General features: G+C 47.2%; 1 long non-coding RNA gene across 3 annotated transcripts; it reads right to left on the bottom strand.

Moving 5' to 3' along the window:
• Positions 1–4,477: 4,477 nt before the first annotated feature.
• On the bottom strand, positions 4,478–18,992 carry LOC128815468 (uncharacterized). Of its 3 annotated transcripts, XR_008439650.1 has the most exons (4): positions 15,603–18,992; positions 13,580–13,980; positions 5,977–6,472; positions 4,478–5,864 (listed from the first exon to the last, which is right to left on the bottom strand). It is a non-coding gene; the product is annotated as an uncharacterized LOC128815468 (long non-coding RNA). The 3 variants fall into 3 exon arrangements; XR_008439651.1 differs by having other exon boundaries at positions 4,478–6,472; positions 13,580–13,984; XR_008439649.1 differs by having other exon boundaries at positions 4,478–6,472.
• Positions 18,993–20,712: the final 1,720 nt, after the last annotated feature.

Here is a 20,712-nt window from a genome sequence, read left to right as displayed (position 1 = left end):
AAGCCAAGTATTGCCTGGCTCTGGAGCCTGCCCAAAGGATGAGCAGTTCCCACCTGTGCAGCAGCCAGGGTTTGCACTGTGGCTCCAATGTACCAGTGCTGCTGACTTGGGCACAGCTGCAGGCTTGGCTGGGGCTGGGTTTACACCCATGGACCAGGTGGCTCTTTATTTTTAGGCACAGGCTTCTCAAATGTGGTGCTCCAGGAGGCAGAGACCCCTTCCCTCAGCTCCAAGTGAGCCTTGCAGCAACTCTGCAACAGGCGAGGCACACCCAAGGGACAGGGAAAGCCAATATTACTGGTGCTCTTGCTGAGGGAGCTGCAGAAAGAAGCTTGTTAGTATTGATACAGAAACCCAAAACCAGGACACCCTGCCCCTCCTATTTGTGGAAGCAATAATTCTCTGGAGGTGCTTAAAGAATACAGAACAAACCACGCACAAAGTAACCTCATTTCAGAGCTGGATCCATTCCAGGACAGTTGTGGACAATTATCAACATCTGGTGATTTGCAGCAGAACTTTCAGTCAGCATGGAGATGCCCATGTGAGACCCTGAGGAGCAGTGGGCTGGCACAGTGAAAGGCTGAGCTGGAACTCTGCAGCACTGACACAGCCCCAGCCCGTGCCTGCCCGGCAGTGACTGACCCCCTGAGCAGGGTCTGCCAGCACTGCCCTCCTGCCTGTCAGGCAGGCTGGGCACACAGCCAGCTGGGACAGGCACAGGCTGGCCAAGCCAGCCAAATTAAACCCATCCAGAAGCACCCACCCAGTTGGGGCCAGCTAAAACTGCTCATTGCCACCAACAAGGTTCCTGTATTTTAACTCTCAGTGTGTTTCACAGCACTGCTGGGACCTGCACCTCTGGCCAGAGCCCCTTCTCTTATGACAAACTCTCATTAAACAAACTCCTAAACAAGCAGATTTGTATGACTTCCCAGCAAGTGAAGGAGACCCCTGAGCATACAAAAAAATATAGCAAAATCCACCTGAGGACTGTGGATAAAGCTCAGTATAAGCCAATACCTATACATAAATGGAGTACTGGGGAAAGATCAGCTGAAGATCAGCTAATCTGCATGTCATCAACCATGGAAAATAAAATGTCAAGTAAACCAGGTGTTTGGGTTGCATCAGTACTTTGACAGACCTAAGCTTAAAGCAGACTTCCAGGTGCAGCAGCTTTTCAGTCTAAAAGTATTTTATAAAAGAAAAAAAGGACTCAAATTATTTTAAAATTAGTTAACCAATAGGTACTACATGATAAACAGACATACATGTAGGCAAATGGTTTCTGTCCTTGATCCAAGCCTATTCAGTCCATTACTCAATTATGTGGGGAACTCACAAAGCCATTGCTGATGCAGTGTGTGCACGGCAGTACTGGGTGCCAGGAACAGCATTAATGATGGCAACAGATCTGGAAAGCCGAGCAATATCCGTTTATTTGAGCAAAGTGCTCTCAATAGCTGCAAATGGCACAGTGCCTGTCTAAGGACTGAGTACAGGGTCACACTAATCATATAGATAACAGCAATTAAGGAAAGGAAATGAGGAGGTTTGTACAGAACCAGCCGTACGTGAGCTCCTCATGTGATGCTGTTACTGAGGGGAAAAGCAATCCAGGGCTACATAAAGAGGAGATTAACCAGCAAGCACGGGGAAAGGGTGTTATTTCAGCATCCAGTATCCAAGATACCACTGCTAAATGCTGTGAGCAGCTCTGGTGACCATATTGCAAGGATAGGCCTGGAAATTATATGAAGGATTCAGACAAGACTCTGAAGTCATATTGGCTGTGGAAAAGTTGCCTCATAGTAAGAGGCTTTTGTGACTCAGGCTATGCAGCTTTCCCAAGAGGTGGCGGGGATAATTCAGCCCCAGTCTGCAATTACTTCTGAGAGGAAGAAAATCTGATAGCAGGTGACTCCTGGCCCAGCCAAAATGGACATACTGCAGAAGCAGCAAATGCAGCAAACATTTTAAAGCAGAGCCCTGGGCTGTGATCAGCTCCACTCCACTCAGTGAGAAGTGTGAGTGACGTGTGGACAAAATGCCAGGCTGAGTCAGGAGCCCAAAGCAGAAGGTGCAGGTGGAGTTTGGATGTGCAAAGCAGCACCTCCTAGCTTGGACACACAAGTGAGAAGGGTGTGGGGGTCCTGCAGGTGACAAACCTCTCCCAGTTAATGGCCCTCCCCAGCTGCCCCATCTCTGACCCATGTGTGACACATCCCTTAACAGTATCAAAAATGAGGTTAATGGCAGTGGGAAAATTAAAGATGCTCCATGGAGCGTACCTGGGGAGCCAACAGCTCAAACTGCCTGCCAGGACCATTTGCAGCACAGGACACTGAAATCTTTGGGGTTTATTCCTCATATTGACACATGGACAACCTGAGGATGGTTTGGGGCTGTGTTACTGTACCTTTCCACTAAGACCACTGCAGGATTCAATGAATTTTAAAAATGACAGATCATACCCAGGACAGTGCCCCCAGCTGCCTCAGCAGAGCTGCCCAGCAGCCTCACAGCCTCCCCCCAGGTCCACATGGTTTGCCCAACACCCACAAAGCCTCAGCAAAGTCACCAGGAGGCAGGAGCAGGACAATCCCCTCCCCACTGGCCACCTCACATCTGCAGAACTGCAGATTCTGATGCCAGCCTGAAGGCAGAAATACTCATTTCTGCTCACTGAAGAGTGCACTGGGGTCAGGTTATTGTGCACAAGAGGAGTACAGGAGGGTTCATCAGGCCTTTATGCCCAGTTATACATAAATGAAGCACCCTCTGCAGTCACACGTCTATTGTGCTTCCCAAACCACCACAAGCACTTCCACCCAAACCTGTGCATGGATTAGCTGGGGGGCACTCTGCACATTATCCAATTAAAAGGAAGGGGGAAAAAACATGACATGAAAAACATTTCACATGTCAAAACAGCAGATTTAATTCAAGTCTGGAATTTGTCAGAACGCTGCAACTAAAAAGAAATACAGACTGGCATTATGAAAGAATATATTGTAATGGAATCTGCAGCATCAGATCTTTTCCAGGCAAAAACTACTTGTTACAATAAATGATCTAAAAAAATCAGTATTCATATAAGAATCTGTGTGCATCCACAAAACAGGAATTGCAAATACATTAGGTTTAAAATAATCTCAGAAAAAAACTCATTTTCAGTTGAGTTCCCCCATATCCTGCCCTCTCAAATGACTGCAAAGAGTATCCATACAATCTCAGAAATCCCATTATCTCCCTGTTCTCATCATAAATTCAGCAGTGTTTCTTTAGTGTTTCTTTGATGAATTACATTCCTTCCTATCATATTATTTTAGTAAAAAGTACACATCAGAGCTCTTAATTAAAGCCCACATCTGTAAATTGGATTTTATATATATATGATTGGAATATATACAAGTGTAGAATATAAATATAGCACATGCATGTAGAGATGGGATCAGGATGTTCCATTACCAAAACAGCACTATCATTTCTACAGCTCTAAAAGAGCCTATTGTGATCTGTGATTTATGTGTTTGTGGGAGCTGTGCTTGTCACCCAGAGCTCCATGCCTCCTTCATTCCTCTGGTTAAAATATATTAGTTTTTTTAGTTTGTCTATGTGATAAGCTATTCTGGAAGAGTTATTCTTGTGTGGATGCCCTCAGTCTGAAATGAAATACTTTATCATTTTGATTTAGCTTTATCCATATGCTCAAAATTCCCCTATTCCACACGAGGAAACCAAAGAATAAACTGAGCAGCAAGTCTGCTTCCAGTCCAAATGTCCTAACACTGGTGTTGGTCAGTAACAAAGTGCCCTCACACACTGGCTGTACCTGTGCACCCTCCTGGGGCAGGCACAGCTCCAGCCAAGAGGAGAGGTGCAAGGGAAGAGAGAAGTCTGCACAAACACCATCAGGGGATACAAGATACCCCCAAGATACCGTCACTGCTCTTGTGCTCATCACATCTGTGAGGTGCACTTACACCTTTTGCAGGGCAGCAGCTGAGGCGTGTGTGGGAACACAGAGAATTCCTGTATCCAAGGGATTTGGGTGCTCTCATCACACACTTCCATCAAAAGCCCACAGTGGTTCCAGTGACTTGCCCAGTGCAGGAATGGAGCCTGTGACAAGGCAGGAAATGAACCCAAAAGTGGCCTAAGTCCAGCTTTGGAACTGGCCTTTGCAATGCTCCCACTTAACACAAAACTGGCCTCTTTAGGAAAAGTGTCACTACAAGACTCTCATTTTATATGACTTCACTTAAAGGTACCTTATGCCAGGCATGTAGGAAACAAGAAATTAAGGCAAAGCACAGAGAGGCCAGCCATGCAGTTTGGATTTGTTTGCAGTAGGTGATGGGAGGGCGATCCCTGAGCCCGCAAAGCTGTGGGGTGCAGCTCCCCCACTGAGCACATCCCCGAGGTGTGGGCTGGCACAGCGACCCCCGGCACACGGTGCCTGCTGCTCCCCCTCCCCATGCCAGCGGCCAGGGCAAAGCCTTTGGCACAGACCCCACAGAGCTGCCAGCGGGGCACAGGCTGACCTCTTCTCCATTAACAGTGGGTCTGGCCAGGCTCAGTGCCAGGCTGGGGCAGCAGCACGGGAAGCAAAGCAAACCCAGCGGCCCCAGGACAGAGCGGCACAGGTGACAGGGCTTTGCAGGGGCTGGATCCAGCTCCGGAGGCTGCAGGAGCTGCCCCGGTGAGTCACGGCCGTAGGTAGGTCAGGCTGCAGCCCAGCAGCCCCTAAAGCATCCCCGCGGGAGACAAGCAGCCCGTTCACCTCTCTTTTCCCAGCCGGCAGGAATGAAAAACCCAGCCAGGAGCTTTACAGCCTCTTTATTTAAAAGATAAAATGGAAATAAACTTTAGAATGACGTTAACTAAAACTTTCTAAAATAAAACTTCCATTAAAAGGGGAGGCTGAAAGCAGATATTTCTGAAGCTGCCGCATCCTCCACAGCGCTCGCACTTCGCGCATCCCGAACCCCCGCCCCCGGAGGAGCCGCTGCCTCCCACTGCTCCAGCCTCGCGTTCCCTGCTCCAGTTAAAATAAAAGGGAAGGAACCCTGCCTGCAAACACAGGCTTGCCCGGAGCCCAGGCTCCCAACGATCAACTCGCTCTGTCAGGTTAATTAGCACATAAATTAAGAAATGCTTTGCTCGCAGTAGTACCAGGCACAGAAGGAAAGCTGTGGGCATGGAAATGAATGAAGCACCAGGGAGCCAGGACACAACTTTTTGTCATATCTATGGCCCGTGGTGCAGAGTCTCTCAATAACCAAAGCAAATTTTAAAATCACCCTGTTTCTATCATAGTGGCTATTTCTTCCTTGGTTACATTTCAACTTTTCTGCTTTATAAGTTAGGACACATTTCCCAAATATTTCCAAAATGGGCATCTAAACTATACTTGAACCTTTCTGGAGCCAGACCATAGCTGGGAACCATCCTGAAGCTCCACGACCAGGTCAACCCCTCCATCTCAACCCCTGCCACCACATCAGAAGAAATTGGTACATCTACAACCACCTTCCATCCCACATTACCCCCCTCACACCAGGCAAGATCTTTGGACAACGACTATATCTTATAAATACATTTTTTAAAATAATTTCTATTATTTTTATGAAGAACCATGAATTATATACATCAGTCAAAAGAAACCTAGAAAGCAAGGAGGTCAAAATGTCAGTGTTCACAATAGTGAGCAACTCCACTCAGCTGCCCAAAATTTTCTCAAGGCTCCTTCTTACCTGAGGATGCCACAGTCACAGAAAAGACTTGAAGAAACTTATTCTTCTGAATGGACAAAAATGAAAAAAAATAAAAAACCTTACCAGTAATACTGAGCCAGCCTGCCAGAAGAAAATGGAAGACAAAAAAAATATGATTAATGATGCCTTAATCTTTTAATGCAATAATTTCTGCCTTCAAGGGACTTCTGGTAAATAGCACAAAAAGTCTCACCAGGAAATTCCCAGACACATTAATCTTGCTGCTGTGCCCTGGCAGGTTCTCTGTGCAGTCAGAGGCTCCTCAGTGCAGTGAGGGTGTTGCTGGGCCAGCAGACAGACATGAAAACCTATGTCAGCTCTAAAAGCAACACAGGTTCAAAGCCTGCTCCAGCTCGTACCATGGGGAACCCCATCTGGAGCTCTGCCACCCCCTTACACACTGTCAGAATGCTGAAATTCCTGTTGTCCCCACGTCAGCAGCTCCTCCATGGAGCCTGAGGTTATTTCTGGTGCTCTACCATGGCATGCTCAGGCCACCTCTGACTCACTACCCCTGTTTGCTCCATGTCAGGACAGCACAGTTCCCAAGTGACTCACATCCTGCGTGACCAAGCCTGTGGTCCATCCTGTGGTCCATCCAGTCACACCTCCCAGCCACCATGATGAGTGACAACCCACCAGAAGTTTTTCCATCACTCTCCTGCCTTCATCCCGTGGGACAAGTAGGCCTGGGGGTAGCAGACACAACAGAATTTAAAGCTGTCCAAAGCAGGGTCAAGCAGCTCTGAAGAAAGAGTTGGGTTCACGTGAACACACCATGAATTGTGCTTTTCAGAGCACCTGTTAATTTTAGGCGGAGCATCGAGTGATGCAGCTGAGGGCTGGAGCTGCAGGTCAAGTGTCACACAAAACACAATGCTTTGTGGAAGGGCCCCTGGCCAGGGAAGGGAAGGATAGGGATGGAGAGAAGATGGGTACATGCAAGTAGATAGGTAGGTTTTCTTTTGACACATCTTTGGTCAATAGACACCATTAGATTATGTAACTTAATTTACTTAAATCTCCTGGTTTACATACATTTCATCCTCTTCTGCCTTGCTTCAGATAGCAGGCCTTGAGGGCATGGATTTGAAGGACTGGGCAGCAGCTTTACAAATCCATTTCCCAGAGATCCTTAGCCCCAAACAGGCAACAATCAGGTGAACACTGAACAACAAACGAGGCACACCTGACTCTGGCAAACTGAACTCACATTGGCAAGAGTCAGCTGTAAAAGAGCTGCCCACGCTGGAGGGACAGAGATTAAAGGGTAGAGCTTTAGGAAGTGCTTCCAGGCATGCAGGTAATCATCCAGACATGAGTAATGGCAGGGGCAGGAAGCAGTGGGAGCTGGTACAGGAGCACGTGAGCTGTGCTCCTACCATCACCCCAGGCAGCACACGTGGGCTCCCAGGGCAGAGCCACACCCTGGTGACAATGGGCACGGGATTGGCAAACCCTGCTCTGAGAGCTGCCACCCAGCAAAGAGCTGCTCCTGGAAAACATCTAAGCAATGTGTGCTGGGGATTTGTACTGGCACAAGACCACAGCCAAGTGCCCCAGCATGGGGAAGGAGGGTCCCTGCAGCATCTTGGGATGCTCTCCAAGCATCCCATTTAAGCCAATAAACTCCACTGTTTTACAATAAGTTATATAGGGAGTTGCATACATGTCTTGCATATGTACCCTGGGCATCCCCAGACATCCGCAAAAATTAAGGAACTTGACTGTCTCACATTCTGAAATGCATACCATGAACTCAGACCATTGGAAAAATGGCACCATTGGCATTCTGCTTCTACTGGGGATGCTGCCATTTCAGTGCAGTTTAAAAATGCATGTTGCTGTTCCCACCTCCTCCATCTCTCTTCATATTTCCTCACTGCACTTCCCCCAGTCATTTCAGCACATCCCCATACATTCATTCATCATCCTCCCCAAGCTGCCTTTATTGAATCCTGCTTTGTATTTGGTGCCCTGAGACATTTCTCTTCATGCCCAAGAAGAGCCAGGAAAATAAACCTGTAGAAGAACATAGAATTGCCTTTAAAAATAAAAATGTATTACTTTGAGACAGCTCAGCAGTATGTCAGTATATAACTAATGAGCACCCTTATTTTCTAACCCCTTTGCTTTATTTGCAAGCCTTTGAAAACCAGGCTGTGTGACCTGGGGGACAGAAAGGGCCAACAAGCTCAGATGGACCAAATAGCCAGTACCAGAAAGACTCAGAAGTACCTTCAAGGACAAGAAATATGCAGGTGAGAGGTAGAAGTGGTTAAGGAGAATACTCAGCACGTATTATCAGGCGAACATTATGGCACCAGCACCTGCTCCAGAAGAAAAGACTGTTCTAAGTTCCCAGAGCCCATAAACTCTAAAAGGTTCCATGGATGCAATTTTTCTTAGCTCTCTCCCCTCCCTTTCCTTTCCCTTCCTGCCCATTCATGGAACCAGAGTTTGACAAAATTGCAACTAAAGTTCCAGGCTCCCGGCTGTGACTGCTGAGACCTCCCCTCCGTGCTCATTTGCACAGGGCTTTAGCAGACTGCAGAGTGCCATCTAGACGAAGGAAGGAGGATGTGCTGCGAGCCAGCCAGCTGGAGGTAATAAATCCTTCAGGGGTGCATCACAGAATGCCTACAAGATACTTTGCAGAACAGCTCTTTGCACACTTCAGATGTTTTGTGGCAGTTTTTTTAAAGTACTAAAATCCTCCGGTGGCTGAATGAGCAATGGTCTCAAATGGCTTGTGGGATGAGATGAGAGCCCTTTTAGTTTAGCATTTGAATATTTATGCATTCTCATAGAGAAACATTTTAACTCCTTATTTTTTCCAGGCTATTTAAGGTTCAGACGACCACTGAATCAGGACAGTTTTTAATGCTGGGCTTCCAGACAGAGTCTCATTAAAGGACACATGGACCTGAATGGGTCGTTGCATGCAAATTCATGAATTTTTTATGTATGTGCAAATATTTGCCTATGGAAAGGCATTGGAAGGCATTGACTCCATGAGCGGTGGATTTTTAGCAGGGTAGAAATCTTGCCTGTATCATAAGTGGAAAAATATTAATCTGAGATGACCACAGAGATGTGGTGGGCAGCAGCTGCTGCAGGGCCTGCTCCAAGGGACAGTGTTCCCACAAACCTGCAGTAAGAAACCAAACCACATCAACACCAAATTTCTGCTCTCCTGTCTCAAGAAAACAGCATTCTCATTTCTGTAATAAGTATGAAAAGTGCAGCAAAGTCTCTCCTAAGCTCATACATTTCCCTTATACCCAGCCGTGCACAATCACTGCCAATCCCAACCACCCCACAGAACACCAGCAGCTCCACAGCCCTTCACAAACAATGCTGAAATGCAGAGACCTCCTAAACGTGCTTGTTCAAGACTGAAATGTGCCTTTGCTGCCCAGGACAGCCTTCTGGTTTAGATGAGCCTGAGGATAAGCCAGTGCTTGTGCAGGTCATCAAGGAGGATGAAGTTCCCACTGACCTGCTTGGGCAGGAAAGCAGGTCCTGCTGCCCCATCACCTTTGTTAAATCCAGCATGGCAATCACTCCACTGCACCTTGCTGCCTGCCCTTGTCCAAGCTCACAAGATAACCTCAGGAAAAATTCAGCAGAAGGCTGAGCTGGGAACTCAGCAAGCAGAATAAACGTGTTCACCTTTCTCCTGTCAAAACCCGACCTGACAAATCCACCATTTAAAGTAAACAGCACTGAAACAGACCTGTGAAATGGTTTGGGTTAGAGGGAACCTTAAAGATCATCTTGTTTCAACCCCCCTGCTATGAGCAGGGACATCTTCCAGCATCACAGGTTGCACCAAGCCCCTTCTAACCTGGCCTGAGACACTTCCAGGGATCCAGGGGCAGCTGCTCTGGGCACCCTGTGCCAGGGCCTCCCCACCCTCACAGCAACAGCAGCCAAAGAATGCCTCGTATCAAGAGTCCATATTTAAGAGACAGCAGCACAAAGCTGCCCTTGGAAGCATGATCATTTCTTTGGGAGTTATAAAACCAGGCACTAGCACAGCAATGTAATAAATAATAGAACCTGGTGAATAATGCAAATAAAACATTTTCTCTTCCTATTTTTCATGTTTTTAAATATATTTCCTTCCATTGCTGTCAGGCCTATTCTGCTTTGCCTTTCACAAACCTTCATGCAGAGCAGAAAAAAATTGCAAAGGACTTGGGAGAGAAGCAAAAGGGCTGCTGTCACCCCTGCCTTGTTCCCCCTTCCTCTGCCTTATTCTCCCTTCCTCTGGCACACTCTGTCAGGACCAGGAAGCCGGGGGCTGGATTTAGATTCAGCAGGAAAGCTCTCCCAACCTGTAATTATGCTGACAGCTCCATGAAAGCTTTACTTTGGGTCTAATTAAGACTTATTAGATTTGAAAACAAACAGAACTTGGTTCTTTCCTGTATGATAGACTCTTTACATGTGCAAAGCAAAAAAGGTGAAAAAAAAAAAAAAAAAGTATGGAAATTCAAGGAGGAGAAGGAAAAAAAAGAAAAAAAGGAGGTCTGTGTCCAGCATTTTGAGTCAGGGCATGGAGCTCTTCATCAGCATCACCATTGGAGATGGTGGGATGGTGGCCAGAGGGACAGAGCCTGACTCGGAGCTCCTCACCCAGTATATTGTGGTTAATGCTGTGAAGCAGGAGGGAAATTCAGCCTTTCAGAATTTCCCTTTCAGAGTGTTTGATGGTTGAGAGATGGGGCAGGAGGGGAGGCAGCACACACAGGTTCTTGGGGCTGCACTTCCACAGCTGCAGGAGAGAATGCACAACCTGAGCTCGCCTCAGTCAGCATGAATGTCACCTTAGTTTGTGTACTGAATACCTAATGTCAGTGCAGAAAAAGGACACTAAAGCAGAGCTTTTCAAAAAGACATTCACAGGAGCTGCACCAGACACCAGCAAGTTCAAAGTTCCCACCTGGTGCAAGTGGATTTCCCTGTCCCCAGACAGACACAGACAATAAATGCAGTTCATTCACTCTTTTCATAGACTTTGCTCACGTTAAGAGCAGAAGATGATGAGAGTGTGTGTGCTGAGCTGCAGTAAAAAGCCGTCCTTCGGCAGCGTCCGGGTGCTGAGCCCAGCACAGCTGCTGGAGTGCCAGTGCCCTCTCCTGTTCAGTGTGCACCAGCTTCCCTGTTCATTTACGGCATGTCTGCCGCCTTCAGCGGCTGGGGAAAAACATTCCCAGCCTGACATCCTGCTAACAGCCCATTAAAAATGGTGTTTATAAGGTTAAGGGAAATGTGAAAATGCTGCAGAACTTCTGTGGACACTGTGTCCTCTTTGCTGCAGTCCAGAAGAGTTATCGCTTGCATCGGGCCATTTAGGAAGAAATAATCCTCAAATTATCCCATGTCATTATGTACAGCAGGTTTGCATCTTCTTTCCAGAGCACATCTTCAATGACATCCACTTTTACTCTGTGTGGCTGTAACTGGAACTCCAGCCACTGCCAAATGTATTCACAAAGTCACAGAGGAGGAAAGCGAAGCCAAAGGGAGTCATCAGGGACTGACATTGGGGTTTATCCTCCCACCCTACCTGCACAGTTTTCCAGACTTTTTACACTGTCATGTACTTACAACAGCACAGATTTGTCCTCATTTTACCACAGTATTAAAAGCATTGGTGCTGCTACAAAGTGTTTCCAAAGAGCTGCCTTCTCAGCCCAAGGATTTCTGAAGGGCAGCTGTGATGAAGTTTTCTGGTCTGATATTATTAAGCATCCTAAAGCAACTGAAAGAATTAAAAAGAATGAGTAGCAAACCTTTTCACCTATTGGAAAGTGGGAATATTCCCAGGGACACTGTCCCCAGATGCCTTTAGAATTGTTATTGATGTGCCAACAGAGGGAACGTTTTTTCCACCTTCTGAATCACCACTGCCTGGAGCCACGCTGTAATGTGGGAATTCCAGCACCAGGCTACTACAGTGAATGAAGATCTCCAACTCCCATCCTTGAGAGAGTTGTCACTTAATGACACATGACAACACAACCCTTAATGGCTTAAAACTAAGACAAAAAGAACCCAAGGCTCCTCAAAACAAGCTCAGCTGAGCAAGGTTTCTGGCAAGGGCACTGCAAGCTGAGCAGTGAAGGCCCCCCATTCAAACAGGATTTCCTAGTTCCTGTCCTTGTAACCCCTGCAATGACCTTTCCTCCTGTCTCCCCTCACAGAGTTCACACAACCTCATATCCCCAGGGGCCAGGGCCACCCAACAGCTTAGGAAGGAGAAGGGTGACACACAAACTGCTGAGACCATCTCAGCCCTACCCAGAGCACGTTAACGAGGCTGACAGAGACAAGCCTCATCAGCTGATGGAGAGCAAAAACCACCCAAGTTAAGCAGAGCAGGAACACGTTTAGTACATCTCAACTTTAAGAAGCTTACAAGCACCCTTGAGCAGGAAGGAGGAGCCCCTTGAGACCCTGCTGGGCAGGGCACAGCTTTGGTGGCACTGCTGTCACCAGCACCAAGGGAAATTGCCCTACAGGGAGCCAGGGGTGGACAATACCTCCTGGCAGAGTCAGGCTCTCCTCTGGCGGATGCTGGGCCATCTGAAAGCTAAATTGCTCTATCTGGAGCAATACCAGTTTGCCCAGCTGAAAACCAGGGCTCAGGTGAGCTGGCAGAAACAGCTCACCCTGTAAAGTGGCTCTCCTGCCCCTCTCACTGTCTCAGTTATTCTCACCAGCACCAACCAGCAAGAGCAGGGTCTCTGTGATCATAGATGGGCAACCTGACATGATGTGTTATTTCTTATATTTCCTCTATGTTTTTCTCCAAGTAAAATTAGTAAGATCAGACAAAATTTCATACTAAAATATTGCCTAGGATTTTGGTGGCACTATATTAAAACAATATCTCTCACCTTAAAAGATGTATTAACCTGTACAATAGCTTAAATTAATTCTGCTTTGTGTTCTGGTAGCTAGAAACAACAAATACAGCTGCTCTGCTATCAGCTGCCAGGTCTCCTGCCACTACCCTTCTATAAACCTATTTGCTGGCAGCTCCTGCTGCGAGCAGAGACCTGCTGTGGTGCTCACAGGGGTCACAGAAGAGCAAGGCCACTCTGCAGCCACTGGGTGTTAGCAGGGTGACACCAGAGAGCCCTGCTCCAGCCAAAGAGCAAAGCTCAGAGCACCTGTGCAAGGGCCTCAGTGGTCACACCCAGGGGGTACCCACAGCTCCTCACATGCACATTTGGACATCTCTAACTTCTTTCTTCTGCAGCTTAGATCTATGAAAGAAACTAATCTGTCACAGTTTGGATGCTCACACAAAACCCATCAGTATACCAGGGTTTTTCCAAGGATGATTTTGGGTTTTGTCTGTTCTTTCCATAACACGTGCTCACACTGCAACAATTAGGACCAGATCTGGAACATACTGAAAGCCAGCTGGGAAATGGGGATTTATCCAAGAACAAGTTTTGGGACTCTTACAAAACAAGGGAGATGTTGCAGCAAAGTAAACTGAAGTTCAGAAGACACTAAGGGTGTTTCCACACCACAAACTGGATTGGTTGGAGTCTAAAATTATTTCTATGCAATGACTTGTGGCTGTTACTCCAAACTCCCAGTTTATAGGAGCCCTACTAGAGCACTTTGAGGAAAAGCCCATCAAGGCACTTCCACACTCACCACCTGTGGATGCCAGACAGACATGCCAGCAGGAAGCAATGCCCCATACTTCTGAGCAAATCAGTCATGAAATAAAATCTGAAGGGAAAGCCATACATCCAAGAGCCTACCTCTATTGAAATGCACTTTCATCAGGCCAACAATGACCAGTTTCAGGCCAATTTCATCAGTGAAATCATCTTTTTTATGTCTAAACCATCAGGTTTGGGGTCTTCTGGCCTGAAGCAGCAGCAGCTGAGCTGGAGCTTCCCAGAGCTGGTTCATGTGCTGTAGGTGTGGGTATCCCCTCCTATGCAGGGCACCAGCCAGGTTAGCCCTGGGGAGGATGGGGCCATCCTTCAGGAGGTGACACACACCATGACACTCCAGGTGGGCACGTCCTCTGCAGCTGAGGCTCCTGCTGTGGCTCCACATCACACAGTGCAGATCCAGCACAGGCTCTGTGGCAAATCCACCCCACAACTCTGCTCCAAGCTCTCCATGGCTGCTAAGGGAAGCTGCTGAAGGTTTCCTTTCTGTGGGACACAAACATCAATTAGTCAATGACTTTAAAGCCATTTATGGCACTAGAGGTCTCTGCTGAAATTCCTAGTTATTGCTGATTCCTGTACCTAGCAAGCTGCTTTTCTCTCTGCTGATATTCAGTCTTGCTGAGGTACAGTGTCACCACTGCAGGGACACCACAGTCCCCACCCAGAAAGCCTCCCCAGTGCAGCACCCACTTCTCTTGTTTTGTGGCCCAAAAGCATCACTTCAGGGTATGATATAAGTCTGTAAATAAAGATACCATGTATAATACCTGTGATAACCAAATTGTTTTCATAACAAATTGCTAGCAGCCTCTGAAATCTCTAAACACCCAAAAGTAGAAAGCATTTAATTGCACTCTGAGTCACTGATGGATTTTAGTCCATCTGTAACACTTAAACTGAGCAGCTACCTTCAATAGCTACATCCATATTAAGAAATAAGAAAAAGAGTCAAGTCCCAAGCACACTGAAATCAATACAGCTTTAAGTGTACTCATTTGAGATGAATCTAAAACCCTCACACATTAAAAAGTGCCAGCTCAACATTTTTCTAGGAACTGAATCACCTTCCCACCAGCCCCACAGGACTCCAAAGAGTGTTTCAGAGAGGGGGGAAGTGTCCAAGAAGCCTTAAAAAATAGGGAAAAAACTCAGGGTGGCAACAATGAGTAATTTCTGCCATGTACTTCCAAAGGTAAGGGAAAAACAGGGGCTACCCAGAAGAAAATTCAGGGAACTACCCAATGAAGTGCTCTGTGCAGCCTTCTGCTTCCTTTCAAAGGGAAGAATATTTTCTTTCAACTTCACATAATTTTAAGACATGAAAAAATAAAAAAAGAAACTAAAACAGTGCAGCAAGTCAGCTAAGTAAATACTGGCATTAACTAAAATTTATTGATGGTAAGTAAATAGTGACTCCCAAAACTTTAGTGTAAAACCAAGTAGCTCCCCCACTGCAAGCCACAGACATGTTCACCCCAGTATTATTTTGCATGTTTTAAGTCATGCCTCCACTCCTAAGCACACTCTAAGGTTTGATCAATCCTACACTTACATCAAAAGAGCAAAAAGTTGTAGTAGCTGTGTAAAGAATCGATTTGTAAGAAATGGAGGAGGGAAAGTTACCTGCATGGACTAATAACTTTATAAGGCTTCCCAAAAGAACATGTCAAAGCATTTCAAACTATAGATCTTCTAATATCTGATCCATAGTTCATTCTACAGCCACAGCACATGAAAAATACGTCAGAATCTGTGCTCTAAGTTGCTGAAATTCATCAGAATCAATAGGAAACCTGGAACAAAGCACAGCTCCCACTGAGATGAAAACACCAAATTCCTGTGGACTTTGTCTCACAACTGTACACTAGGGACTATACAGATAATATAAACACAGTCTTGTTTAAAATAATGAAAAAATTAGAGGATGTTAGGAAAGGGAAGAATGACAGAAAAGGTGAGGTATTGCTGAGTGAAAGCAGAGTAAGGAGGTACCACAGGGGGGCACAAGGGGGAAACGATTTGCCAGAATAAGATGCAGATCCACCGCTTTGGTTCTACTCATAGAAATGGTTAAAAATAAAAAACAGTTTAAGAAATGTACTTGCTTGTTTGTGGCAGCCGTGTCTCCCGTTCTGAAGTCCACAGGCATCTCAAGGGCCATTCCTTCAGTCAGGAGGGTCACAATAATACAGCAGTGCTATTGATCTGCACTACTCAGTGCCTGCTTCAGCCATACCAAGGGTGGCAGACAGCCCTGGCAGCCCCTCACCTGGCTCCAGGGGAGATGGGAGGGGTTTCACACCGTATGTAAATTTATTTCACCAGGAATTTGAGCTCAGAGCTTTACCTCACCAAGGTAAGCTCAGGGAAAATCCACGTGGCGTCAGCACGCTCAGCCAGGCTCCAGTTTGCTGCAGAAAAGTGAGTCCTGTTTCCTGGGTTTCACAAATGGAGTCTGTGGAAACAGTCTGTAAAATGGGATTTCAGTTACACCTGAGCTGGAACTATTCCAAAAAATTCCTTTTGCTTTGAAGTCCTCGATGCAGGGCCAGAGCCATTAGTGCAGATTCAAGCTCAGGAATGATTTTGGTTTGGAGTGAACATCTGTTCCCTCCCTGTGCCCCTCAGGCTGGGCAGGAGCCAGCCTGGCTTTGGCTCACATTCTCTCTAAGTGTGTGTAAAAACTTCTTGGGTTGGCAGACCAGACCTGTTTGACACAAAAACAAAGGTGGCAGTACAGCCCAGGTGGAACACAAGTCTGCTTCAGAGGGGCTTCAGCTCAGAGACACCACGGCCATCTCTGACCCCTTCCACGCACCCTGCCAGTCTGCACAGGGACCTTTAAACAACAACCAAGCCAACCTGCCCAGCCAGGGGCAAGACCTGCTGTGAGCCCAGGGCTCCTCGCCAGCCCCTGCAGTGTCACTGCACCTGCAGCACACCTGGGAGCTTATGGCAACAGCAGAAACCAAACCCCGTGTCCCCACACCACAGTGACACCTCAGAACACTGCTCCTCTGCAGTCTTTCCTTGGGCAGTAAGGTGCCATGACCATGCTTAACCCCAAACGTGGCTCAGCCCTGGCAGCTGCGGTGGGCCCTGGCCTGGCTGCCATCAATGCTTCAGAGCAAACCCTGCAGGGCAGGCTGTGGACAGTGTGATAAGGCTGTGGGACTGTGTGATAAGGCTGTGGGACTGTGTGATAAGGCCGTGGACAGTGCGATAAGGCCGTGGCTGCCCGTGGCCAGCACCGAGGCTCTGCTGGCTCACACCCTAGATGGCAGCAGCACCCAAGGAATGGGCTGGGAAACCCAAATCTGCCCATGCCTGATGGGGTTTCACGTTCACATAAATCCCATCTGAAGGCTTCTGTCTAAAAAGAAACTCCTCTGGAAACCTGAACAAAAGGAGGACGGCGTGAACACAGAGTGTTTCTGGAGGCTGGGAACCGAGGTGCCAGATCCCCTCACGACAGCCCAGCAAGGCCGGAGCCAGCTCTGCCAGGCAGCCTGCAAAGATCACACACACAGTCTGCTCTTTTCTGTCACCAACACACTTTTCTGGCACAGTAATGGCAACAAACCTGCTGCCAAGGGGTAACTGGGAGGGCTGGACCACCGGGGAGGGATGACACCCTCGGCATGGGGAAAGCTTGGCCTAGTTCTCTGTGTAATCCTTGCGAAGTCATATGCACACCTTACAATAATTGTACTTGTTTCAGTGCTGGTGCACGTGTTCCCAGCTCCCCGATGGTTTCTCACTACCCAGACTAGGGGACAGTGCCAGTGCAGGAGCACAGCCCTGGCTCTGGCACACAGGGGAACATGGCTGCGTGGGACAGTGCTGGGCAGCAGAAGCTGCAGGGCCATTCCCGCTGCTCCTGGGTGGATGCACACCCTGTCAGGATTTTTCCAGGAGCACGGGGTAGCAGGCAATGCTGGTTGCCATTCCCACACTGACACACAGGACAGGCACTGCACAGCGCCCATTTCACTCTGCAAGGTGTCAGAGAGTGCACAAAAGTCAGCTCACACCAGACCCTTCTTTCCCTGCCCATGCTGGCCCTACCTCTGCTCTCCAATGCTTTTGCAAACTCTGCAGCGCTGCAGTCAGGGCTGCTGTGAACTCCTGGGAGTTCACTCTATTCCACCCCTCATTCTGAAAAAACATTAATATTTTAGCATCAATGACTATTGATTTTCTTTTTCCATCTTGCATTTCTTGAGCACATCCTGTATGGAAACAAACTTGAGAGAGAAGAAAAGAGAGCAAATAATGTTGTTTAATTTGCAATGTATTACCAGCTTCATGAAGTGAAATGCTAAGCCTTGACTTTTCCACATGGATTAAGTGTCACTGTGGTAGATAATGGACACAGTAGGTCTACAAATGAAAACCAGAGTGAGATACAAGTAGCAGAAGTGGGAAAGCACCACTCCATCCACTGCCTCATGCATCTCCCTGCAGCAACCAAGGCACCAGCCTGAGCCTCACCCTGCTGGGCTGGGCAGTGCCACAGCTTTTACCACATCTCCTGAAAAGCATCTTTGCCATCTTGTCACCCATGTCACTGCTGTCTGAGAAGAGTTAACTTCGGGCTAGATATTCAAGAGTTATTCTTGTACGATAAAGTCATGATTATGGAGATTACACCAGCTCTACTGATATATTCAAAAGTTTAAACACAAGAAACACACAGGATTAACAAAAAGTGACAGTTTCAGCTCCAAGGGCCTGCAAAGTTGCCTTCAGCCATGGAGAAAGTAGGCAAAGCAGGCTGTCGGGATGGATTTTGATCTTTATAAAGGCAAGATGACAGCACACTGTGCTTCTAAGGATACAAATAATAGCTAGTAAATTCAAGATTTTATGTTGCACAGTTCTGTTCATTTGATAATCTTAGGAGTTCTTCACCTAAAAAAAGAATTGCTTCCCCACCAGTCACAGGAGCAGGCCAAGGCACAGGGAAGCAAATCCACAGGGGAGGGATGTAGTCCTGCCATCACACAGGGCAGAGCATCTCTTGGCACAGCGTGCTGGATGCCACATTCCAGAAGAAAATCTGGGCTAAAACACAAGAAGCAGAACTCCAGACCCTGGGAGAGCCAGGACTCCTTCCCCACACCTTGGGCTGCCCATACCACCTTGCCTTTCTCTGCCTGCTAATATGGGGACAAATGCTGCTTTTCAAAAATATTTACACAGTAGCTGGGTCACTGCCACATTATGGGCATGCTCCAGAGTGAGATTCCCAAAAAACCAGGGGCTCCACCACCACCTGGGACTTATGGGACACGAGATCTCTGTAATCTTGGAGAGGATTCTCACCTGCTCCTCTCTACCTGCACCCTGCAAAGATCAGTGAGCTGCAGCACAGCCACCACTGGCACGTTCACCCCTTTTCTTTCCTGTGAGGCTCCAGCATGGGAAGAAGCTCCTCCAGTTCATTCCCAAGCAGGGGAAATTGGCATGGCTCCATAAAGCTGCTGAAGATCTGGCTCCACTTGACAGTTTTATCTGAGATCATGATGAGCTTGACTAGAGGGTGCCAGCTGGATTGCTCTGGGGAGCCCTATTTATAGATAACACTTGAAAGGGCAAATTCAAGGTGATGGCCCCTGGTGGGCCGTTTTTGTATTTCTTCAGGAGATCCTTACTCACACCTACCCAAGTGCTTGCCAGGCAGGTTGGAAAGGCAGCAGATGAGAGCTCCTGGTGCTTTGTGCTTTCTCCAGCCTCCTGGCAGGAGCTCTGCTGCCATCTTGCCCTGCACCACAGGCCCTGGACAGCTGACACGTAGCTGCACATTCTTCAGACCAAACCTTCATTTTTGTGGTCAGAGCAGTTTGGGGATTTTTTTCTCAGAGCAATGAGATTCTCAGTGCAGCAACAGCAGATCACCACTTTTTAGAGCCTTCACCTGCTTGCCTGTGAGCACAGCACTTGTTACTTGACTCTGGGCATTTTGTTTCACAAAGAACATTGCAAAATCACTGGCAAGAATCACCTGAGGAATTATTTTTGTTTGCTGAAGAACTGGTTTTCAAAGGGATAAAGGGACTAGGCGTAGCATCTAAATAATCCCAAGGTCTCTTTGCATTGCTTTAGAAAGCTTGGGAGATATTTTAAAGCATCAGCATCACTCCCATGAAATCCCCTGTGACACAGAGATGCCTCCACTGAGCCTGAACCACGAAGCAAAGCCACAGACTTTAAAAAGGAGAGAGGATTCCCCTCCATACCATTGCATCAGGGCTTTATTTGGGAACTTAGGCCAGTTGGCTTTGCATAGCTCTAAGTAATACTGCATGTGGACCACTGTAAAAATGACTTTTTGAAGTCACCCAAGTCATCCATTGGCAACTACAGCCAATGCTGAACCAGGAACACAAACCTACAGGAACACAAACCTACTCCATCCAGCCTAAGCCCAGAGCTACTGCAGCTGAGGGCAATGAGAGCCCACAGGAAAATCCCCTTACCTTCCAAGGCTCCTGTATCGCCTCTTGCACATCACATTATTCCTTCTGGTTTTCAGCATCTTCTGCTGATCATCTGTGCATAGTCTGGGCTCACTCAGGCATTGGAACAACTTCCAAAAATGTGAATTTCTAGTGATTTTAGGCTGAAACAGAATAACTAATCTGGGGTCTACTTTTCAGGCAATATCCCAGGTTTATGTAAAACAATTTCAAGAAGCCAACAGCTCACTGGGTGCTTTTCTGAGACACTGTCCAGAAAGTAGAAAGTTGTAACAGGTGTAAGTTCAGGGTTAGGGTTTCTCCATAAGTCATAGAAGAAATGGACATAACACTTAGAGCCTTAACTGACAGTGTATCTAATCCTCAGTGTTCTGCCCTTTCCCCCATATCAAATCACATCAGAATGCACACTCACAGAATCCAACATATACAACGTTTCACTCCCCAGTTCACTGGCTTGGCCTAAATTCAGAACCACTGAGAAACTTTTAATTGGAATTTCAGCCCTTACAAAATGGCATTTTTATGCCTTTATCAAAACCAGGGTCTGTCAGATGTTCTTCCTTTGCAGGCAATGGTTCCATCAGGCAACACAAACTCGGCACACACCTGCTTCACAATCCAGCCCAAACCCACCCAGTTCCTTCAAAGCTCATGAAATGTGCAAGATGGAGACAAGAAATCCACATAGTCAAATTTGGGATTGGTTTCTGCTTTGAAGGGCTACCT

This window comes from Vidua macroura, chromosome 16 (genome assembly GCF_024509145.1).
Source record: "Vidua macroura isolate BioBank_ID:100142 chromosome 16, ASM2450914v1, whole genome shotgun sequence".
NCBI classification, from domain to species: Eukaryota; Metazoa; Chordata; class Aves; order Passeriformes; family Viduidae; genus Vidua; species Vidua macroura.
This window is presented reverse-complemented; position numbering and strand designations above follow the sequence as displayed.